This window comes from Phyllostomus discolor, chromosome X, assembly GCF_004126475.2.
Source record: "Phyllostomus discolor isolate MPI-MPIP mPhyDis1 chromosome X, mPhyDis1.pri.v3, whole genome shotgun sequence".
Lineage (NCBI taxonomy): Eukaryota > Metazoa > Chordata > Mammalia > Chiroptera > Phyllostomidae > Phyllostomus > Phyllostomus discolor.
The window spans coordinates 31,217,791-31,240,515 of NC_050198.1; the positions used below are offsets into that span (position 1 = coordinate 31,217,791).

Genomic DNA, 22,725 nt, shown 5'->3' on the forward strand with positions numbered 1-22,725 from the left:
TAGCTATAGGCAAAGGGGGTGGGGGAAGGTGAAGTGTGGTTAGTTTTGGAACAGAAGCAGCAGAATCCCTGAGTCCATAAAGCTCCTGTGTAAACAAGCAGCAGAGGCTCCTGGGGTTCCATGGCCCTGAGTTTCCTCTCGTTTTAGATAATCTCAGAAATATCCACTGAGTGTAAGCAGTATTTTGTTGGTTTTGCACTGCAGTTGTTAACTATTAACCCATTTTTGTCTCTTCCTTTCACCCGCTGGCCTGCTGTAATTGTTTTAGGACATCAGATTTTTTCCCTTGTCAATTCAGTCTTTGGCCTCACTGCTTTTCAAGAGACTTCTAGGCTTCCATCATATGAATGCTGGACCTTCTGTTAGTGTCTCTCAGGTCTATGAACCTCTGTTCAATATTTTCAGTGAACTTTCTCTCTGTCGTACAGGTTGGATGAATTCTATCAATCTGTCTTTAAGTTTACTCATTTCATCTGCTGCCATCTCCACTCTATTACTGAGCCCATACAGTGAAGTTTATATTTGTTTTACTGTATTTTTAAGTTGTATAATTTCCAGTTGTTGAAAAAAATCCTATTTTTTGCTGAAATTTTTCTTATTTTTCGTTTGTTCCAAGATAATTTATAGAATTTGTAATTGATTGTTGGAACATTTTTATGATGGCTGCTTTAAAATCCTTGTCAGATAATTTGAACATCTGAGTCATCTCAGTGTTGGCATCAGTTAATTATCTTTTCTCATTCAAGTTGTGACTTTTTCTTGGTTCTTGGAGTAATGGATAATTTTCTATTGTATCCTAGGGATTTCTATTATATCCTAGGGATGTTAGGAGACTCTGGGTCCCATTAAAATCTTCGTGTTTCAGCAGCCAGTCACCCTATTTAGGTTTGGCATGCAGATTTTGGCCTAGTTTTTGTGCTGTTACAATAACAGTTGAATTTTCAGAGACTTTGTGGTGTTATTTTTCATCTGCTTGGTCTAAATGGTCCCTCTGGGGCTCCCACTTGTCTTTGCTGGTATTGTCTTACAGTTTGGGACCAATTTCTACAAAATAGGTCTTCAGTGTTTCTCAGTGGTAAAGGGATGTGATGGACTGCCCTATCCAGTGACTTTTGGTTGCCCAGATGTCTCTGTGCAGGGAATGAGTATCTCAGACTTGCAAGGTCAAAGTAGGCATGCTGGGCCAGGAAGTTTGTTGTGGCTGGGTACCTGTTGCTGATTCTCCCTGCCTGCCCCAGTGCCTTTGGGAAGGGGAGGGGTATTACAAGTCTGGCCATCTTGCTGGGTCCTTCCTGCCACTTTTTCACCCACCAGTCCCAGACCTCTCATTGGGAGAAGGGAATCTTAGGTCTTTGGGATAAAGGGACCGAACTTTTCCCACCCTGTAGCTGTTTAGGGGGCATAGTGATTTTCAGCTGTTTATTAAGAAACATTTGACCCTCTCCTCTTTCCTGCTCAAGAGATTCAGACAAAGAAACCTGCTTTAGGGAGGGATCCTTGGCTTAATCACTTTAAGAATCTTACCCTAGCATTAGCTGGGAAGACTCCAAGCCCTTTAGCTAGATACTCACTGTGTCCCATAGTTTCTGAGTTGCCCAGGAAAAAATTTTTTTCTTTAAAACAAATATATACATTTTAGTGATTATGCTACTACAGTCGTCTCATTTTTTTCTCCCTTTGTTTCCCTCCACCCTGCACACCACACCCACCTGCATTCTTCCCCTTATTCATGTCCATGGTTCATACATATATATTCTTTGATTTCTCCATTTCCTACACTATTCTTAACCTCTCCCTGTCTATTTTGTACCTACCAGTTATGCTTCTTATTCCCTGTACCTTTCCTCCCTCTCTCCGCCTACCACTCCTCCGCTGATAACCCTCCATGTGATCTCCATTTCTGTGATTCTGTTCCTGTTCTAGTTGTTTGCTTAGTTTGTTTTTGTTTTTTTTTTTAGGTTCAGTTGTTCATAGCTGTGAGTTTGTTGTCATTTTACTGTTCATAGTTTTGATCATCTTCTTTTTCTTAGATAAGTCCCTTTAACATTTCATATAATAAGGGCTTGGTGATGATGAACTCCTTTAACTTGACCTTATCTGAGAAGCACTTTATCTGCCCTTCCATTCTAAATCATAGCTTTGCTAGATGGAGCAATCTTGGATGTAGGTCCTTGCTTTTCATGACTTTGAATACTTCTTTCCAGCCTCTTCTTGCCTGCAAGGTTTCTTTTGAGACATCAGCTGATAGTCTTATGGGCACTCCTTTGTAGGTAACTCTCTCCTTTTCTCTTGCTGCTTTTAGGATTTTCTCATTATCTTTAATCTTGGGTAATATAATTATGATGTGCCTTGGTGTGTGCGTCTTTGAGTCTGACTTCTTGGGGACTCTCTGAGCTTCTGGACTTGCCTAGGAAGAATGTTCCTGCCATCTATGTTCTGGTCTTCCACAACTACCTATAAATTGCCCATTCTCACTTCTGAAATCTAATACCCCTTTTCTCCTTTTCTCCTTTGTCCAAAAATGTTGTGTGTATACCCAATGTTGCCTGTCTTTGGAATTTTCACCCTTATGTGAATTCCGCATGTGCACATATTAAAACTTTGAGTTTTCTCCTGTTAATCTGTCTCTATTAATTTGATTATTGGCCCCACTAGAAGAATTTAGAAGGTAGAAGGGAAAGTATATATTTTTGTACCTCCACAGGGAACTTCAAGGTAAGAGAAGTTTTCCAGGCCTGGCCTCTTGCTGTGGCTGCATCCCTCTTGCAGGTTCCTGCTGCCTGCTCCAGGGGTGCTGAAGGGGGAGAGTAGTCTCAGGCCCAGCGGAGAAGGAGAGCACTTCTCACGGCCACTTATTACAAGTGAACTTCCTTCCCTTGTGGAATGAAGCTTGTCTTATGTTCTTAGAGGGACTTCTATTGATCCAGGGAAAGAAGGAGGCTACTTGAACTGTGTTATGTTGCTAGGTTGGGCACTGGTAAATGCTGGGCCTGAGTTGCCTTCTTCTGTTGGGTCAAGGGGACATAAGATGCCCTACAGTTGTGTGTTCCTATAGTCCTGGGATCCTAAATGAGCTCACCTTCTTCTGACCACCTTTCATAGTTTTCCTTTGTCTTTGTTTTATTTCCAGGGTTGATGGTTGTGCTTAGCAGGAATGAACAGGGAGAAATGTGTCTATGCTATCTTTTTGGACTGGAAACCTCTATTTTAAACTATTGTAGGGGAGTGGAATTTTCCACCCCAAAATGTCTCTTTGGCATAAGTATTATTTTAAGCTGGTTGTTTTTAAGAAAAAGCATTCAGAAGAGAAGCTCAGAAAACCAATAAATTTACATTTGTAAGGGAAATCTCCATTTGTCAGGGTGTCTGCAGGAAGGGGGGAGTGACTCAATCTTTAGAAACCCCTATCAATGGAAAAGGCTACAACTTAAATCTGCATAACAGCCTTACCTTTACTTACTGTGCTTTTCCTGAGAGACTCCCATAACTGGCTCCCCCACCCTAACATTTTTTTTTTTCAGCTGAAGATCGTATTTAAGGTAATGGTTTCCACCATTTCTGAGAGTTTCTGTTTTCCTGGGTCTTTTCTGTATTTATGGGAGGTATACATTGACAAGGAGAAAATTCTGAAGTCCTAAATTAAATTACTTCAGAGCAGAGGGTAGAAGGGAGAGACAAAAAGGGGTTAATCAATTAACAACTGCAGCGCAAAACCAACAAAGGACTGCTTAAGCTCGGTGGCTATTTCCAAGATTATCTTAAAAAAAAAAAGAAAAGAAAAAGAAAATAGCCAGGCGCCATGGAACCCCAGGAACCTCCGCTTCTTGTTTACATAGGAGCTTTATGGACTCCACAGTGGATTCTACTGCTTCTCTCTCAGAACTAGCCCTGCTTCACCTTCCCCCACCCCTTTTGTCTGTAGCTAAGGTAAATCCTTTCAGAATGGCTTACATCTTCATTGCACTGCTTGACATATGAAAACTCTCACAAAACTCTGGGATGAAGGCCATGCTTGTTTTTTCTACCTACCATGCAGCTGGCAGGTGGTTTAGACTCCGTGCCCCAAGACTGTTTTGTTGTTGTTATTGTTAGCAATGTCCAAATAAGCTCTTTTAATTTTTTATATAAAATTTTTGTATAATGTTATTGAACTTTTGTTTTTCTCTTGTTAATCTGTCTTATGTCAATTTAACTATTACACCAGCCAAAGGTCCTAGAGGGTAGAAGGAAAATTTTTCCAACCCTACAGTATCAATGCCTCTGGCGCCTGACCTCAAACCCAAATGTCTGTTAACTCTTCCATGGCCAGTGCAACATTGGTCTGGCCTTGCATGTAAGCTTCCGTCACCAATTCACCACCAGTGCCTACTAATAGGACAAAAGCCACTTTCTCAGGCCCTCTTTCCCAGAGCTAGCTGGACCCCATAAAGCATGACTGACCCTAATTGTTTTAAAGCCCTTATCCTCAGGACTAGAAAATTACTGGAAGAGCCCTGAAGGCACTGAGGCTCCTGGAACTTACAGAACAGTACATACCAGACCACAATGACCACCAGACCCTGTACCCAAAGATAATATCGAAACAAGTTGCAGCCCAGCTGAAACATCCTGCTCTACAACTGTTCCATTACCTGGCAAATTCTCAAAGCCCCCACCCCTCAGGGCTGGTGCTGATGCACATCTCTGCACGTAGCCTTTTCCCTTCTTTGGGAAACTAAAATAAAAACTTTACTCTCTGCACTTTCTTCTCTTTGTGAATTTCTTCTCTTTCACAGCCTGCAACACCAACTACCCAAACACCTATCTCATATGTCTTTATCCTTGGCCTCTATGAACTCTTCTTCCATCCATGCTCCTCTGGTTTACAACTCAAAACCATGGCTCTTTCAACTGCATCCATCAATGACATGTTGTCTAGTACTGTGCCATCTGACATGACAGACACTAACCACATATTGCTACTGAGCACTTGAAATGAGGCTTGTGAGACTGAGAATTAAATTTTAAATTGTATTTATTTTAACTAATTAAAACTTAAAATACATACTCAGTTTAGTTACTGGAAAACTTCTGAAGTATGTTTGGAATAACTTGTGAAAATTAATCTATTTTCAACTAAATTTTATGAACTCTAACTACAAATCAAATATTTTGATGAATATTTAGCATTCTAATTGAGATGTAAGTGTAAAATATATATCTGATTTCACAGACTTATTACAACAAAAACAATGCCAAATATCTTATTGATAATTTAAAAATTGATTACATGTTGAAATGACAACATTTTAGATATGTGGTTTATATAAAGTATATTATTAAATTTCATTTGTTTCTTTTCTTTTTAATGTGTCATCTGTCTGGACACCCTCATGCTAAGTTCCCCTCTCCTCTTCCACCTGGGTTGGAAACTGAGGCTGCTGTTCTGAGTCAAAGTGATTCAGATTCTCCAGGCAAGAGTGAGAGGTTTCATTCCTACTCATATAATTTGGAATGGTAAAGTTATTGTTGCATAGCAACAGGGATGTTCACATTTCAGTAGCCATGGAGACTAAAACCTATCTCCCACACAAAGCCATTGGTCAGCTGCACCATGTAAAAGCAACCTCAGGCCTTGCCCTACCCGTTTCCACTTTCTGTGCAGGGCTGTGTCATCTGTCTGTATTCCCTCAGCCTATGCCCTGCCCTCTACCTGCAGTGGACAATGGGGACCTCTGCTGATTTACAGACCCTTGCTGGAGCCTGATTCTTACTCTCAGCTATTTGCTAATTGTGCCTCTCCAGAGACACTTTGGCTGCTTCATTTCACGTGGCAGTGGGGGTTACTACCTGGTAACATTTTACCACTGGCTGAAAAGACTAAAGCCTACTTCTTCAGGCATTGGGTAATTATATTTCTGTAGCAATTCTGGCTAGACCCTGTCTCTCTCACTGAGCAAATAGCAACAGAGGCTTCTTCCTAGTAACATGCTGCTGTTTCATCCCATTGGCCACGGGAAGCCAGATTCCATCTCTCATACACAGATACTGGCTGGCTGCACCATCTATCTACACCCCTCAGACTTGGTCTAGACCAGAGAGCTCAAATTGTTGTCATCTATTAACTCTTCCAACATCATGGCTTATCTGGCTGGCTCTTGAATTTGGTCATTTGTTATCCAATTCACCATCAATGGCTCCCTTGTCCAAATTTAAAATCCAGACCCTTATTAACATTTTCACCAACTCTGGACCAATTTTTAATGTTATTAGTAAAAATCTAGTATAACCTCTAATCCAGAGCTCTAATAACTCTTCTACCGTCAATGCTTATCTGGTATGGTTTGGCATTAAGCCTTCAACTAACTTTTACTCCATCAATATCCCTCTGATCTGGACCTTGAACCCAAGCCTGTTAATTTATCCACCATAAAGGTATACTAGGACTGATCTCAAAGTCAACCTCTGTGAAACCTTCCAACATTAATGACCTTGATAAAGTCTATCTGATAAAGACCACCAGGGTCACATCCACAGTCCCAAAGAAATGGGTGAAATAACTTGCTGCCGCAGGGGAGACCACAGACCATGGGAACCATGGGGAAATGTTATCTAGGGTAGCCAACTTGTCCCAGTTTTCCCAGAACTTTCCTATTTTTAGCAGTGAATGTCCATTGCTTCAGTAAACCCTTTAGTCCTGAGCAAATGGAGATGGTTGATCACCCAAATCTCACCAAAGAAAAAAATGGAATTACTATAGGGTTTTGGGGAAGCACTGAGCTTAGTTAAAATTTAAATGAAGTGTTTTGATTAACCCAAAGTAAAGCATGTTGGTATGTAAAAGAGTCAATGTTACCTCTGGACTGTGAAGTAGATCCAAGGATATTTTTATTTGGAAACACTAAAGCAAAAATAGATATGACATGTTTGCTCCAGATGCTCCTTATTTGAAGCTCAGAGCCTGGCTTAGAAATGGAGGCTGCTTCTCTGTGTGGCTTGGATCCTCCAAACAAGAGTGGTATGTTTTATTCTTACTGATACAATTTCAAATGGCAAGATTTCTGATTGTCTATGACTTTAGAGAACAAGGTTTCACAGCAGGGCTCAGACTACGGTGAGGCAAGTAAGGCACTCACCTCAAAGTGCAAAATTTAGGGAGGGGGCAAAAAACTCAGTAATCAAGATAAATAATGTTTTAGTACAATATTTTCAAAAGTCTAAATTAATGTAAAAATCCATGATGAGTGAAATACCAAAACTTTAAATGCTTGCATTAGTTATCTATTGCTATGTAACAAATTACTCTTAAACATAGAAGCTTAAAACAACAAACATTTATTATCTCACAGTGTCTGTGGAATCAAGAACTTGGGAGTGGCTTGGCCGAGTGGTTTTATCTCAGGGTCTCTCCTAACATTGCAGTTAAATTATCAACTTGGATTGCAGTCAGCTAGGGCTGAAGGTTTCACTTTCAAGATGGCTCATTTACATGGGTACAGGCTGGAGGCCTCAGTTCCTCACCGGCTATTGGCAGGAGTTCTTGGTACATGGGCTTCTCCAAAGTCTGCCTGAGTGCCATTGTGACATAGCAGGTGGCTTCTCCCAGAGTGAGAGATAAGAGGAACAGAGGGATGGAGGGAGGGAGGGATGGAGAGAGAGAAAGCATGAACACACAAAATGGCAGCCAAGGTCTTTTATAACCTAATCTCTGAAATGACAAACCATCACTTCTGACCTTGAACCCTGGACCTCCATTAACTATTCTATGTCTATATCCTAGAAAAATATTAATGTATCCATTATCATTCTCCTTGGTTTGATCTAAAAACCTCAGTTAATGCTTTTTCCAGAAATCAGCATCTTGTTTATAGGCCATAAGCCCAGGCCTATAAGCAGACTTTTTCCATGAATAAATGTCTACCTTCAATGGTCTTTAGGTCCAGTTCTTCAACTTAGGTCTCTGTTACTTCTCTGGTAACATCATTACTTCTCTGGTTTGAACTTGAAATCAGACATCTATAACAGAGGACTGTTTTGGAGGAATCTAAAACACACTGATAGTTGAAAAGTTAAGCAGGGTCTGATAGTTGAGATCTAGACTAGAGAGACACTGATAGTGGAAAATTAATGTATGCCTAGTCTCTCAATCCATAAAGGGCATATATTATGGAAGGGTTAACAGCAGTTTAAATTCAGGGTCCAAATAAAGAGACATTGATAATGAAATCACTAATATAGGACATGAATCCAGATCAGAAGGGTACAACATAGGTGTTGGTAGAGTTTTAAAAAAAGGCCCAATAGTGTACACATGATGTGTTGTAGAATTGTGAACCTGTAACTTGTATAATTTTGTTAACCAATGTCACCCCAATACATTCAATAAAAATGGAAAAAAAGGCCCAAGGCTGAGATAAGCCACGGAGGCATTGATGATGGAAGTTACCAGAGCCCAGGATTTGAAATGCAGAGAAGTCATGACAATAATAAGTTTTGGTAGCTTCTGTAGAAGTGTGTGTGTTACAGCAATATTCTCACATTTGCAATTCTATCTCCCATTCAATTCACAAATATTGTAGGAGAGACAAAGAAAATGGAATACTCTGTGAGGCTGACAATCTAACTCTCTTGATTCTTAAGCTGAGGCCCAGAGAGATCTGAGTATCATTAGAGTACCTAGCAATCCATACTCAAGTTTAGCCAGGGCCTGTTGGGTTTGAAATGCCTCAGCGGAGAAAGAGCCCTCTCTACCTCTTGTCAGAGAAGGCTTTCTGCAGGAGGGTATACTGAAAAACATTAGTTGTCCATACCAAAGGCTAGCATTATAATTATTTTTCCTGGCTACTATTTTAGTGGGATAATGCAGGAAATCGATATTGAGGGTAATTCAAGGATCTTCCATACTAACCGCCCCCCCCCCATTAAGAGGAGATTGTACCACCTTGATGTCTCACTCCTCTCCTCCACTGGTATCCTCCAGAAGGGAACCTTCATTACTCTTTTTCCCGTTTTCCTGGCAATACCTCCAAGGAGAGGATTGCATCACCTTGCCTTCTTCCTTCTCTCGCCCAATAGTATTAGCCTGGAGGGAGGACTGTACCATCCTAACTTCTTTCCTCCTAGTGACATCTCCTAGAAAGAAACTGTAATCCTTTCCCCCTCTCCCCAGTAGTATCTCCACTGAAGATCTGGAAACTTCTCCTCTCTCCTCAGGGATCGGAGTTTGCCACCTCTGCTTCTGTAAACTTTGCACAGACCATTAGAACCCAGTTCCAAAGGCTAGGTGCTCCTGAAGCTCGCATTCACAAGGTTTCTACCCATGAATAACGCCACCCCCACCTTCTGTGGAACAACCCATTGTACGGAATAGATGCTAAGATGGCGTCCCTTATGTGGGGACACCTGGGAGCAGCCATGTTTTTTGACCGACAACGTCACTCACAGATAAAGTCTGGGCGGATTCATAACGCACCTGATTCAGAGTGAGTAGATCACAGCCTCACAGTCCTTATGATCGTGTGCGAAACGAATAGCCCTGAAAGGGGCAGTGGCAGGGGCGATGGCCAGAAACGATAGTGGCCCTCAGAGGCCGTTTAAGTCTTGGTGGTGCGTGGCGCTAAAGCGAATGCACGAAGGTTTGTGGCTTGACAGTCACTGTGGTGATTTTTGAGGTGATGGCTTTGTTGGCTTTTGGGAAAGATACACTGTCAGTGAGTTCAACTGATGGGGAATTAAAGAATCTAGTGAATTTTCAGGAACAACTATAAAGGACACATGGACAAAGCCAAGAGGGGTGGAATCAGGGGAGGGAAGTGGGTATGGATGGGGTGGGTGGGAGTAGTGGAGAGTAAATGCAGACAACTGTACTTGAACAACAATAAAATAATTTTTAAAAAGAATCTAGTGAATGGGAGTCTATGTGGGTCAGGGATGGAGGTTTCTGTGGTTGTTAGTTTTTAGACTTCTTGCTGTGTGTTGTTGTCAAGTCTTAATAATTAATAGTATGTTTGTTTAGATTTGTCTTTCATAAGTCTCCCCAGAGGTTTGCTAATTTTGTTAGTCTTTCCAAAGAACCAACTTTTGGCCTTGTTGATCCTCTCTAATATAGCTTTGTTTTCTATTTCCTTAATTTTTGCTCTAACCTGTACTATTTTCTCTTTATCTAACTTTTTAAATTACATGTTAATTCATTAATATTCAGTCTTCCTTTGTGAAAAATCATTCAAGAGCATGAATATCCTTCTAAGAGGCTCTTTAGCTAAAATTTTCTATGCACCATCTTATTATTGAGCTTTGTGTTTACATTTTTCCTTTAATTTATTCTTTACATTACCTTAATATAGTGCTATTAAATCTATTAAATCTTCTTATCCAGGGATATGGTATGTCTGTGTGACTGTTTTATATTTGTCAATTTTTAAAATTTAACTGTATGGGTCTAGTTCCTTAAACAAGTTTGTTTTATATATTTCTTGTTATCATTACTAATGGGTCTTTTTCCCATTTTCACTTCATCATTGCTGTTATAGAGGAAAAACTATCTGCTCTTATGAATTTATCTTGTATCTAGCCCCTTATGAAATTATCCAATGAATTCTTTTTTTAATTTTAATCATTGTTCAAGTTACAGTTTTCTCCCTTTTACTCCCAATCTAGTGAATTCTAATTTCTACATATGACATCATATCTGTGGCAAAGAAAGTTACATTTTTATTTCTTTGCAATATTTTCTGATTGTTTCATCTTCTATTGTGTGAGCCAAAGCCAGGAAAACAATTTTCAATTGTATCAGACATCCCTATCTTGTTGCTAATTTTAACAGCAATAGCTTCATCATTTGACTTTTTAAAGCATATTATATTGATTATGCTACTACAGTTTTCCAAATTTTTCCCCCTTTATCTGCCCTCCGCCCTGCACCCCCAACCCTCCAGCATTCCTCTCTTAGTTCATGTCCATGGATTGTACATATATGTTCTTTGGCTTCTCAATTTCCTATACTATTCTTAACCTCCTCCCATCTATTTTGTGCCTACCAATTATGCTTCTTCCCTGCACCTTTCCCCCCATTTTCCCTCCTCCCACTCCCCACTGAAATCCCTCCATGTGATGTCCATTTCTGTGATTCTGTTCCTGTTCTAGTTGTTTGCTTAGTTTTTGTTTTCATTTTTAAGTTTCTATTCTTCTGTGCTCTATTTCACTGATTCTTTCCTCTGTCCTCTCTGTTCTGTTGTTGAGGCCATCCATTGAATTTTTATTTTGACTATTGTATTTTTCAGGTCTAAAATTTCCATCTTCTGTTTTTTTTGCTGAGACCTGATTGTGAGGCATTTTTGGTTTTTTAATTATATTTTATTGATTATTCTATTACAGTCGTCCCAATTTTTCCCCTTTGCCCCCCTTCACCCAGCAATCCCTCAGGCAATCCCCACACCTTTGTTCATGTCCATGGGCCATGGGTATAAGTTCTTTGGCTACTCCATTTACTATACTGTACTTTACATCCCCATGGCTATTCTGTAACTACCAACTTGTATGTAAGAGCATTTGTGTGATGGTTGATTCAAAATCTTTGTTGGATAATTATCTTTGTTCTCTCATTCTTGGTACTTTTTTTCATTCAGTTTGAGATTTTTGTGGTCCTTGATATGAGTAATTCTCAACTAAAACCTAGATTCTTTTGGTATCATGTTATTAGAATTTGATTCTTAAGGAGTTTTTTCTAAGATTTTATTTATTTATTTTTAGATAGAGGGGAAGGGAGGGAGAGAGGGAGAGAAACATCAATGTGTGGTTGCTTCTTGTGCGCCCACTACTGGGGACCTGGCCCACAACCCAGGCACCTGCCCTGACTGGTAATTGAACCGGCAATCCTTTGGTTTGCAGGCTGGCACTCAATCCACTGAGCCACACCAGCCAGGGCTGATTCTTCAGGAGTTTTTAAAAAATATATTTATTTATTTTTAAAGAGAGAGAGAGAAACACCAATGTGTGAAAGAAATATCTTCGTCAGTTGTCTCTCACATGCCGCCAACTGGAAACCTGGCCTGCAATCCAGGCACGTGCCCTGATTGGTATTCAAACCAGTAACTTTTTGGTTTACAGGCCGGCACTCAGTCCATTGAGCCACACCAGCCAGAGCCAAAGTTCGTTTTTATTTAAACCCATTTTATCTGGTCTCCACCTGAGGAAGGTGAGACACCATTTCATTATAGCCAGGTGAGGGAGGAAGTCCAGGTTTCCCATTTAGCTTCCCATGACACCCAAGGTGGAGAACTACTTCTAGGTGGGGGTGGAATTCTAGCTTTCCACTGTCTCACCTGATTCCTGCCTGGGTGGAAGGAGTAGTAGTGCCTAATTGCTGCTTCCCCATTACTCCCCTGATACCATGTAAGGGTCGGGGTTTGGGCTTGTTGCTCCTTGGCAGTGATGAAAGCCCTGACCAGCAGGCCTCCCCTGACACTACTCCAGTGGGATGGAGGATGGATGTCTCATTACTGCTGATTTGGGGTAGAAGTCTAAGCTCCCCATGGTTTCTCCACTGCCAGCATTGAATGAGGATCCTCATTACTGCCCAGAACAGATGAACCTTATTTGCCCCACTTGATCTTTTCTTATATCACACCAGTGTTGTAGCAGGTCTAGCACCTTACTATAGCCAGATAAGAGTGGAAATAATGTACTCCCGACTTGGCTTTTGCTGATGAGATGGTGTTGGGACCCATAATTTTTTCCATGATGCTTGGCTGGAGTAAGGTAGTTATTACTTAAAATTTTTCTGTCTTTCTAGGTTGTTCATTTGCTTGTCCTTGGACTTGAGAAAATAGGCTTTCTTAGAGCTGTATTTGTTTGTGTCCACTGGCATTTTTGGGTTTCCAGCTTCTCCAGCACCTAGTCTGGGATATATGAGATAAAAAGCAAACTCAAAGGAATGACTTCTATGTTTTTTTAACTTTATTATTTATTTTTAGAGAGAAGGGAAGGGAGGGAGAAAGAGAGAAACATCAATGTGAGAGAGAAACATCAATCGGTTGCTTCTTGTATGTGCCCCAACTAGGGCCAAACTCACAACCTAGGCATGTGCCCTGGCTGGGAATTGAACCTGAGACTTTCAGTTTGCAGGGTGATTCCCACCCAACTGAGCCATAGTGGCCAGGGTGGGAATCACTGCTGTGTTGTTCCTCAGGTTCTGAGGTCTGTGGCTGGTCTGCTTTCTCTTCAACTGTCAGAGTCTTCCCTTCGTTTTATATATAGTGTCAGGGTTTTAGTTGTACTTAGCAGGAAGAATAGGGAAAAGTACATTTATGTTTTTTTTCTGGAAGCAAAGGTAAGCTTACTTAAGAGGAAAAGAATACAGAGCTCTTTTCCAGTTCAGATTAAAATTAGAGAACTTTTACTTCTTTGATATCATACTTTATATTTTTTTGGTAGAGGGGTCATAATGATATTAACATAATTATTTTCTTGGTTTGTCCTATAATTTACAAAATAATGGAAGGATAAAGTAAAACTAATAAAAATGTTTGCACCCTGGCTGGCGTAGCTCAGTGGATTGAGTGTGGGCTGTGAACCAAAGTGTTGCAGGTTCGATTCCCAGTCAGGGCACATGCCTGGGTTGCAGGTCATGACCCTCAGCAACCGCACATTGATGTTTCTCTCTCTCTCTCTCTCTCTCTGCCCCTCCCTTCCCTGTCTAAAAAATAAATAAATAAAATCTAAAAAATAAAAATAAAAAAATAAAAATATTTGCCTTCTTTTAAAAACAAGAAACACTGGGAGTGTTAAAAACCAAGAAAATAAATATTTTTCCATGTCTAGATCTCTACATAATTTTAATGGTTACACAGCATTCCATCTTTTGAGCATTTGCAATGGCAGTAGGTTTTCATTATAAATGAAAATTTGGTGGTAAAATTCCTTGATGGATTTTTTTATGCACATCCATGATTATCTGTTAAAGATATTTTTCCAGAAATTAATTTTTTGTGTCACAGGAGAGGGATCACTTAAGTGTAAGGAATTCAGTGGATGTCAGTGAAAAGTCTTCCTCTTCACACTGCATGGTAATATTGTTTGGAGGCTGATGATCCTGAGCCATGCATGGCAACTTTCTCCTTATCATCAGTACTCTACCCTCCCCAACTGTTCCTTCATAGATTTTCCAAAGATGAGTCGGAAATGCTTACATTCCCAGCTAGGTTTTATTGCCATTTATTTACTTACTGCCTTTGTTTTCCTGTGGTTTTTAAGGAGCTTATAAGTATAAGTAGATAAATATTAGGATAAAGTAAGTGAAAAGAAGAAACTATTAACACAAGTTTTAGAAGGTAGGCATGCTGGTTGACAGGCCTAACAGCTAGAAACTTTGAAGTCTAGATTTAGCGTAGACACACAAATTACAATGACCCCACAGAGCAATCAATAATTCTTCTATAGTAAAGATTTCCCGATACCTGAGGGTGGAGAAACCTTTTCATAGTTCTTAATATGGATGATAAAAACATTATTTTCAATTACAATCATCATAAATGTTATTACTGGTCTCTAGGTATTTTTCCTTTTGAAAAGATTTTTCACTTGGTATTTAAGTAAGATTAAATACTACAAGATTTTGCTTGCAGTTGATGAGCAATAAGAGAAAGGCTAAACATAAATTATCATCTGATTGGTTAATTAAAATGCGTCTGACCCAGAGTCAAATTATATACTCTGAAAAGCCAGTTACTTTGTGTGGGCTTAAGAGTTTTAGAGCAAAATGTTTCTACACAAAACACACTATCTGAGAGCATAGGGATAATGGGTACATGAAACACTGCAGGAGAAAGGTGATGGAGGAAAGTCCTGTCAGATCTTTAGATTCTTTAGATTTCTAGTAGTTGGTTGCCATTTGCAGGGACTTTGCAGCCATTTAGTAGTTTTATATCTTGACTTTCTTAAATTAGACCAGTTTAACCTACACCCACTAAGCAAGATTAAAGAAACACTTAAAAATATAGATTAGTTCAAAAACGTAAAACAGTCCTACCTCTCCAAAAGAATTTTAGTTGAATTAAATCATAAGACAAACAATGACTACTGTACATCTTGTACTAGTCTCATTACATCTGTTAAGTAGAATTTGTATTCCAAGTATTTTCATCTTCACCATCATCCTGAGAACTTCATCTACCTTTCCCTTCCTTTTGAAGTTTTCCCCATGCTTTTCTAGCACTTTTCTGGCTAGTTCTTTTTATTTCTTAGTTGCTGGGTGGTGTACAATTTGAGTGTTCTGATGATGTTATCAAAGAAGTTTGTGCAGGAAAAGCATTATGAAATAAGAAACTGCTAATCAGTGCTCGCTTCGGCAGCACATATACTAAAATTGGAACAATACAGAGAAGATTAGCATGGCCCCTGCACAAGGATGATATGCAAATTCATGAAGCATTCCATATTTTTGGTCTTCAGTATTTTACATATGTATTTTGTTCCTTTTTTTATCAACCAAAGTCTGAATATCTCCAAGTATACTGTAGTTTTATAATACAGTATTAAATAAAATGTATGTTTTAGTGATTTACCTGAGAAGAAAAAGCAAGTTGCAAAACAGTATGTAGATGTGATATTATTTTTGTTTAGTTGTATATATTACTGTATGATATAGATTATATATATACATATATATGTGTATATCTATGTAAAATAAATAAATAAACTTGTTAAATAATTTTCAACAGAAAAAAGAAATTGCTAATCAATATCCAGAAGGCAAGGCATGTATTTAGTACTGTTCCCAACAGTGTCCATATGTTTCTACTGGAAGAGTGTACCATGGATGTAGTTGGTCTTCCTGCCTGTGCAGCAAACTGCCAGGCTTTTTTCCCAGCATGTATAGGGAACTGGTTTGTAAAGGAAAAACCATCAGAAAGGCTTCTCTTGCATAAGATTCCCTCTTAAATTCTATTTCTGCCTGTTTTCAATAAAGCAGCAGCTTTGGCACTTTCTCCTTCTTGCTTTGTCTTTGTAAAACAAGCAGCACTCTTGGCATGGTCCAGTACTATCTGCTGTTTTATATGTCCTTGAGGTGCCCCATCTTCTGTCTTTTCTCATTCTTTCCTCTTCTTACATTCTGTTTGTCAACATTTCTTGCTTTCTTTTAATATCCAGTGTTTCTTTTCCAATTTTCCTCCTCAATTTCCTTTTTAAAATATATTTCTTTTTTAATTTTTAAAATATATTTTATTGATTATGCTATTACAGTTGTCCCATTTTCTGCCCTTCATTACCCTCCACCCTGCACATCTCCTGGCACCCACATTTCCCCCCTTTAGCTCATGTCCATGGGTCATAAGTTCTTTAGCTTCTACATTTCCCATATTATTCTTGCCTTCCTCCTGTCTATTTTCTACCTACCATCTATGCCACTTATTCTCTGTACCATTTCCCCCTCTTTCCTCCTCCCATTCCCCTGTTGATACCCCTCCATGTGATCTCCATTTCTGTGATTCTGTTCCTGTTCTAGTTGTTTGCTTAGTTTGTTTTTGTTTTTGTTGTGGTTGTTAATAATTATAAGTTTGCTGTCATTTTACTGTACACGTCTTTTATCTTCTTTTTCTTAGATAAGTCCCTTTAACATTTCATATAATAGGGGCTTGGTGATGATGAACTCCTCTAACTTGACCTTATCTGAGAAGCACTTTATTTGCCCTTCCATTCTAAATGAGAGCTTTGCTGGATAGAGCAAGCTTGGATGTAGGTGCTTGCCTTTCATGACTTGGAATACTTCTTTCCAGTCCCTTCTTGACTGCAAGGTCTCTTGAGAAATCAGCTGACAGTCTGATGGGAATGCCTGTAGGTAACTGTCTTCTTTTCTCTTGCTGCTTCTAAGAGTCTCTCCTTAATTTTACTCTTGGCTAATGTAATTATGGTGTGCCTTGGTGTGTTCCTCCTTGGGTCCAACTTCTTTGGGACTCTCTGAGCTTCCTGGACTTCCTGGAAGTCTATTTCCTTTGCCAGATTGGGGAAGTTCTCCTTTATTATTTGTTCAAATAGCTTTTCCATTTGTTGCTCTTCCTCTTCACCTTCTGGTACCCCTATAATTTGGATGTTGGAATGTTTAAAGATGTCCTGGAGGTCCTTAAGCCTCTCCTCATTTTTTTGAATTCTTATTTCTTCACTCTTTTCTGATTGGATGTTTCTTTCTTCCTTCTGGTCCACTCCATTGATTTGAGTCCCAGTTTCCTTCCCATCACTATTGGTTCCCTGTACATTTTCCTTTATTTCACTTAGCATGGCCTTCATTTTTTCATCTAATTTGTGACCAAATTAAACTAATTCTCTGAGCATCCTGATCACCAGTGTTTTGAACTGTACATCTAATAGGTTGGCTATTTCTTCGTTGCTTAGTTGTATTTTTTTCTGGAGCTTTGATCTGTTCTTTTGTTTGGGCCATTTTTTTTTTTTTGTCTTGACGCACTTGTTACATAGTAACAAGTAAGGGGCGGAGCCTTAGGTGCTCACTAGGGTGGGGCAACCCAGGTGTCTGTGTTGTGATGCTGTATGTGGCGCTGGGGTCAGAGAGGGAACGGTGGCGCTTGCTCTGCTCAGTGCCAGATTTCAGTCATTTCCCCCACCTCCCCCAAACAAATTGGGCCCTTCTGGGTGCTGTTTCCTGTGTGGGTGGGTTTGTATACGTTCTAGTACCCTGTGGGTGTCTCCAATGAACTCTCCTGTGAGGCTGAGTGTTTCTCCCGGTACCTCAACCCCCAAAGGTGTTTTCAACTGGTGTTTTGAGGCTTTATTTCCCCGTGCTGGGACCCTGGGTTGCATGGTCTGCCTCGCTCCCCAGTTTCACCTGGTTTATCTGTGTGCGAATGTGGGACCACCCAGTCCCCCAGCCACCTTGTGAGCTGCACCCCTCCACAATCCGCCGCCTCGCTGGGTCTGCCCGCTGCTGCCTTGCACACCCGGGGTCCTCCAGCCCTGTCCATCTAGCTGTCCGACTCTGCCCCTCCTACTGGTCTGGATGAATGTGTCTACTTTATCTCCTTGATTATCGGACTTCCATACAGTTCAGTTTTCTGTCAGTAGTGGTTGTTTTTTGTTTATAAATTGTTGTCCTTTTGGTTGTGTGAGGAGGCACAGTGTGTCTACCTACACCTCCATCTTGGCCAGAAGTTTAAATATATTTCATTGATTATGCTATTACAGTTGTCCCAATCTGTAATAGCATAACCCCTTTGCCACCCCCCACCCGATACCCCTCATTTCCTCCAGCAATCCCCCATTAGTTCATGTCTGTGGGTCATGCATATAAATTCTTTGGCTTCTCCATTTCCTATACTGTTCTTATCCTCCCTCTGTCTATTTTGTACCTACCAACTATGCTTCTTATTTCCTGTACCTTTTCTCCCCATTCTCCCTGTCTCCCTCCCCACTAATAACACACCATGTGATTTCCATTTCTGTGATTCTGTTCCTGTTCTAGTTGTTTGCTTAGTTTTTGTTTTTGCTTTTTAGGTTCAGCTGTTGATAGTTGTGAGCTTGTTGTCATTTTACTGTTCATAGTTTTGATCTTTTTCTTAGCTAAGTCCCTTTAACATTTCATATAATAAGGGCTTGGTGATGATGAACTCCTTTAACTTGACCTTGTCTGGGAAGCACTTGATCTGCCCTTCCATTCTAAATGAAAGCTTTGCTGGATAGAGTAATCTTAGATATATGTCCTTGCCTTTCATAACTTGGAATACTTCTTTCCAGCCTCTTTTTGCCTGTAAGGTTTCTGTCGAGAAATCAGCTGCTAGTCTTATGGGAACTCATTTGTAGGTAACTGTCTACTTTTCTCTTGCTGCTTTTAGAATTATCTCATTATTTTTAATCTTGGGTAATGCAATTATGATGTACCTTGGTGTGTGCTTCCCTGGTTCCAACTTCTTTGAGACTCTCTGAACTTCCTGGACTTCCTGGAAGTCTATTTTCTTCACCAAAAATACAGAAGTTCTCCTTCATTATTTTTTCAAATAAGTTTTCAATTTGTTGTTCTTCCTCTTCTCCTTCTGCCACCCCTATGATTTGAGTGTTGGTACATTTGAAATTGTCCCAGAGGCTCCTTAGCTATCCTTGTTTTTTTTTTTTTTTGATTCTTTTTTGTTCTTGTTGTTCTGATTGAATGTATTCTTCTTTCTTATGTACCACATAATTGATTTGATTCTTGGCTTCATCCACTCCACTGTTGGTTCCCTTTAAAGTTTTTTTTTCAATAACATTTTTAAAAGATTTTATTTATTTTTAGAGAGGGGAGGGAGGGAGGGAGGGAGCGAGAGAGAGAGAGAGAGAGAGAGAGAGGGAGAGAGAGAGAGAGAGAGAGAAACATCAATGTGCGGTTGCTGGGGGTTATGGCCTGCAACCCAGGAATGTACCCTGGCTGGGAATCGAACCTGGGACACTTTGGTTCCCAGCCCGCGCTCAATCCACTGAGCTATGCCAGCCAGGCCCTTTAAAGTTTTTTTAATTTCACTTAGTATAACCTTCATTTCTGCCCAGGTATTTTTTTTTATGCTTTTGAAGTACCCAGTGAGTTCCTTGAGCATCCTAATAACCAGTGTTTTGAACTCTGCATCTGATAGATTGTTTATCTCCATTTTATTTAGTTATTTTTCTGGAGTTTTGTTCTGTTCTTTCATTTGGGCAATATTTCTTTGTCTCCTCATTTTGGCACCTACCTGTGTTTGTTTCTATAGATTAGGTAGGGCTGCTTTGACTCCTTGTCTTAGTAGCATGGCCTGTTGTAGAAGAGTATACCAGTAAGTTGGATGGGGTGGATCCTTAGGTAATCACCAGGGCAGGACAACCCATGTGAACCAGGTTGTTTGAGTGTCAGATATGGTGTCACCGCTCTGTGGCTCTGTGTGGGGGAGGGCTCAGAAAGGGGGCAATGGCCATGGCCTGGCCTCTGGAGTTTTCTCTGGGAGGAAGCTGTCCCCCAGCACTAACTCTCATGCCAGACACTTCAATTTCTCCCTGTATGCCACTGGTGCCCTTCCATCTGCTGCCCCAGTGCTGGAACCCAGAGGTAGTGAGTCTGTGTAAGTCCAAAGTACATCATGGGCCCTTTGAAAGGAGACTCCTAAGAACTCCACAGTTTCTTCCTCTGCCCCAGTCCCCACTGGTTTTCACAGCCAGAGGTTACGGACATTTATCCTCCTGGCAGTGGAACCCTGGGTTGGGTGGTTGGTGTGGGGCTGGCATCTCTCACTCCTGAGATATCCCTCCTAATTTTTATCTGCCACACATGGTTGTGGGACCACCTGTTCAGCATCTCTGCATCTCCACCCCTCCTACTCATCTGGATGATGTGACTTGTTTAATTCCTTAGTTGTCAGACTTCATATAGCTTGATTTTCTGATTATTCTGTGTGATAGTTGTTTTTTTAGTCTAGCAAAAATTACAGCTTGCCTAGTGAGGAGGCAAGTTGTGTGTATGTACATCTCCATCTTGAATGGATGTCTCAATTTCCTTCTTAATCTTCCTTTGTTCTTTCACTTTTCTTTCTTCAAATGTTTTGGTTAGTTTTCTCACTCTGACAGTGAGGTTCTGTGTAGGTATCTCTTTTTAAAAATACATTTTGTTGATGATGCTATTACAGTTGTCCCATTTTTTTCTCCCCTTTATTCCCCTCTGCCCTGCACTCCCCCTCCCACCAGCATCCCCCCCTCCCCAGTTCATATCCATGGGTCATATATATAAGTTCTTTGGCTTCTCCATTTCCTATACTATTCTTAACCTTCCCCTGTCTATTTTGTACCTACCAATTATACTTCTTATTCCCTGTACCTTTCCCCTCATTCTCCCCCTCCCCATTGATAACCCTCCATGTGATCTCCATTTCTGTGGTTCTGTTCCTGTTCTAGTTGTTTGCTTAGTTTGTTTTTGTTTTTGTTTTTAGGTTCAGTTGTTGATATTTGTGAGTTTGTTGTCATGTTACTGTTCATAGTGTTGATCTTCTTTTTCTTTTTTTTAAAGATTTTATTCATTTATTTTTAGAGAGGGAAGGGAAGGAGGAGGGGAGAGAGAGAGCGAGAGAGAGAGAGAAAGAGAGAGAAAGAGAGAGAGAGTGAGAAAGAGAAACATCAATGTGCAGTTGCTGGGGGTTATGGCCTGCAACCCAGGAATGTACCCTGGCTGGGAATCGAACCTGGGACACTTTGGTTCCCAGCTTGCACTCAATCCACTGAGCTACGCCAGCCAGGGCTGATCTTCTTTTTCTTAGGTAAGTCTTTTTAACTGGATAGGTCTCTTATTTAAACATCTAGTAGGCTTCTCAGAGGGAGTAGCATGCCCTGAACTTTCCCCTCTTATTTAAATATATGATTTTGTATTAAGAGAGGAGGGTTGTGTATCACAAAAATTGGACTGAGAGTTTTTAGAAGTGTTATAGGAGTCAAATGAGGAATGAAAACAGAGTAAACATTCTTTTTAAAAAAAATATGATTAATTAATTTATTTTTACAGAAAGGGTAAGGGAGGGAGAAAGAGAGGAAGAGAAACATTGATGTGTAAGAGAAACATGGATTGGCTGCCTGTCACATACCCACAACTGGGGACCTGGCCTGTAGCCCACACATGTGCCCTGAATGAGAATTGAACCAGAGCCCTCTCAGTATGCAGGATGATGCCCAACCCACTAGGTCACACCAGTAGGGCCAGATTAAATTTTCTGACTGGTTCCCATTTGCAACTGGTGTTTCAACTTTTAGTGAGTGTATATTTTGGTATTGATTTTAACAGCAACAGAACTTTTTTTAAAAAGATTTTATTTATTTATTTTTTAGAGAGGGAAAGGAGGGAGATAGAGAGAGAGAGAGAAACGTCAATGTGCAGTTGCTGGGAGTCATGGCCTGCAACCCAGCCATGTAACCTGACTGGGAATTGAACCTGCGACACTTTGGTTTGCAGCCTGTGCTCAATCCACTAAGCTACGCCAGCCAGGCTGCAACAGAACTTTTTAAGGATGCTTCTATCACTTTGTCATCTTCCCAGCTTGCAGCCATCTGTATCAACTGTTCCTTATTACCTGTCACAAACACCATGAAGACCATTTTGCTCATCTTGGGCAATGTGATGGTGATCTGAATGGTGCCTAGGAACCACAGCATCACTCCCATCTCCTCTGCTGTTCTGTTATAAGGACACTTGTCATTGGATTTAGGGTCCACCCAGGTAATTCAGAATGATCTCAATTTAAGATCCTTAACAGCATATGCAAAGATCATTTTCCCAAATAAGTTAATGTTCACAGAATGTGGACATATTTTGGGGGGGCTACCATTCAACCCATTACAGTCCATCCTCTAATCCCCAAATTCAAATTTGTCACACATACAAAATAAATTCACCACATCCCAACATTCTTAAATCTTAACCCATTATAGCTTCAAATCTAGGTCCAGAATCTCATCTAAGTATCATCAGATCAAAAAGCCCTAGATCTTACTATTTAAATCATCTTAGTCAGGTATGGATGGGTTGAGACCCTGGGTATGATTCATCCTGGGGCAAACTTTCTTTCCATCTACAAATCTGTAAAATCAGAGAACAGGTTATCCAAGATACAATGGTATATCAGGCATAAAATAGACATTCCCATTCCAAAAAGGAGAAATTGGAAGGAATAAAGCAAGTATGAAGTTCAGCATGGCAATTCCATTAGGTTTATTTTTTTAAGATTTATTTATTTGTTTGTTTGTGTATTTATTTATTTATTTTTA

General features: G+C 40.1%; 1 non-coding gene and 1 pseudogene across 1 annotated transcript; one reads left to right on the forward strand and one right to left on the reverse strand.

Annotated features, from left to right (window-relative positions):
- Positions 1-15,303: 15,303 nt before the first annotated feature.
- On the reverse strand, positions 15,304-22,122 carry LOC114505696 (annotated as a pseudogene).
- Positions 15,311-15,417, forward strand: LOC114505780. Its single transcript, XR_003685253.1, has one exon. It is a non-coding gene; the product is annotated as a U6 spliceosomal RNA (small nuclear RNA).
- Positions 22,123-22,725: the final 603 nt, after the last annotated feature.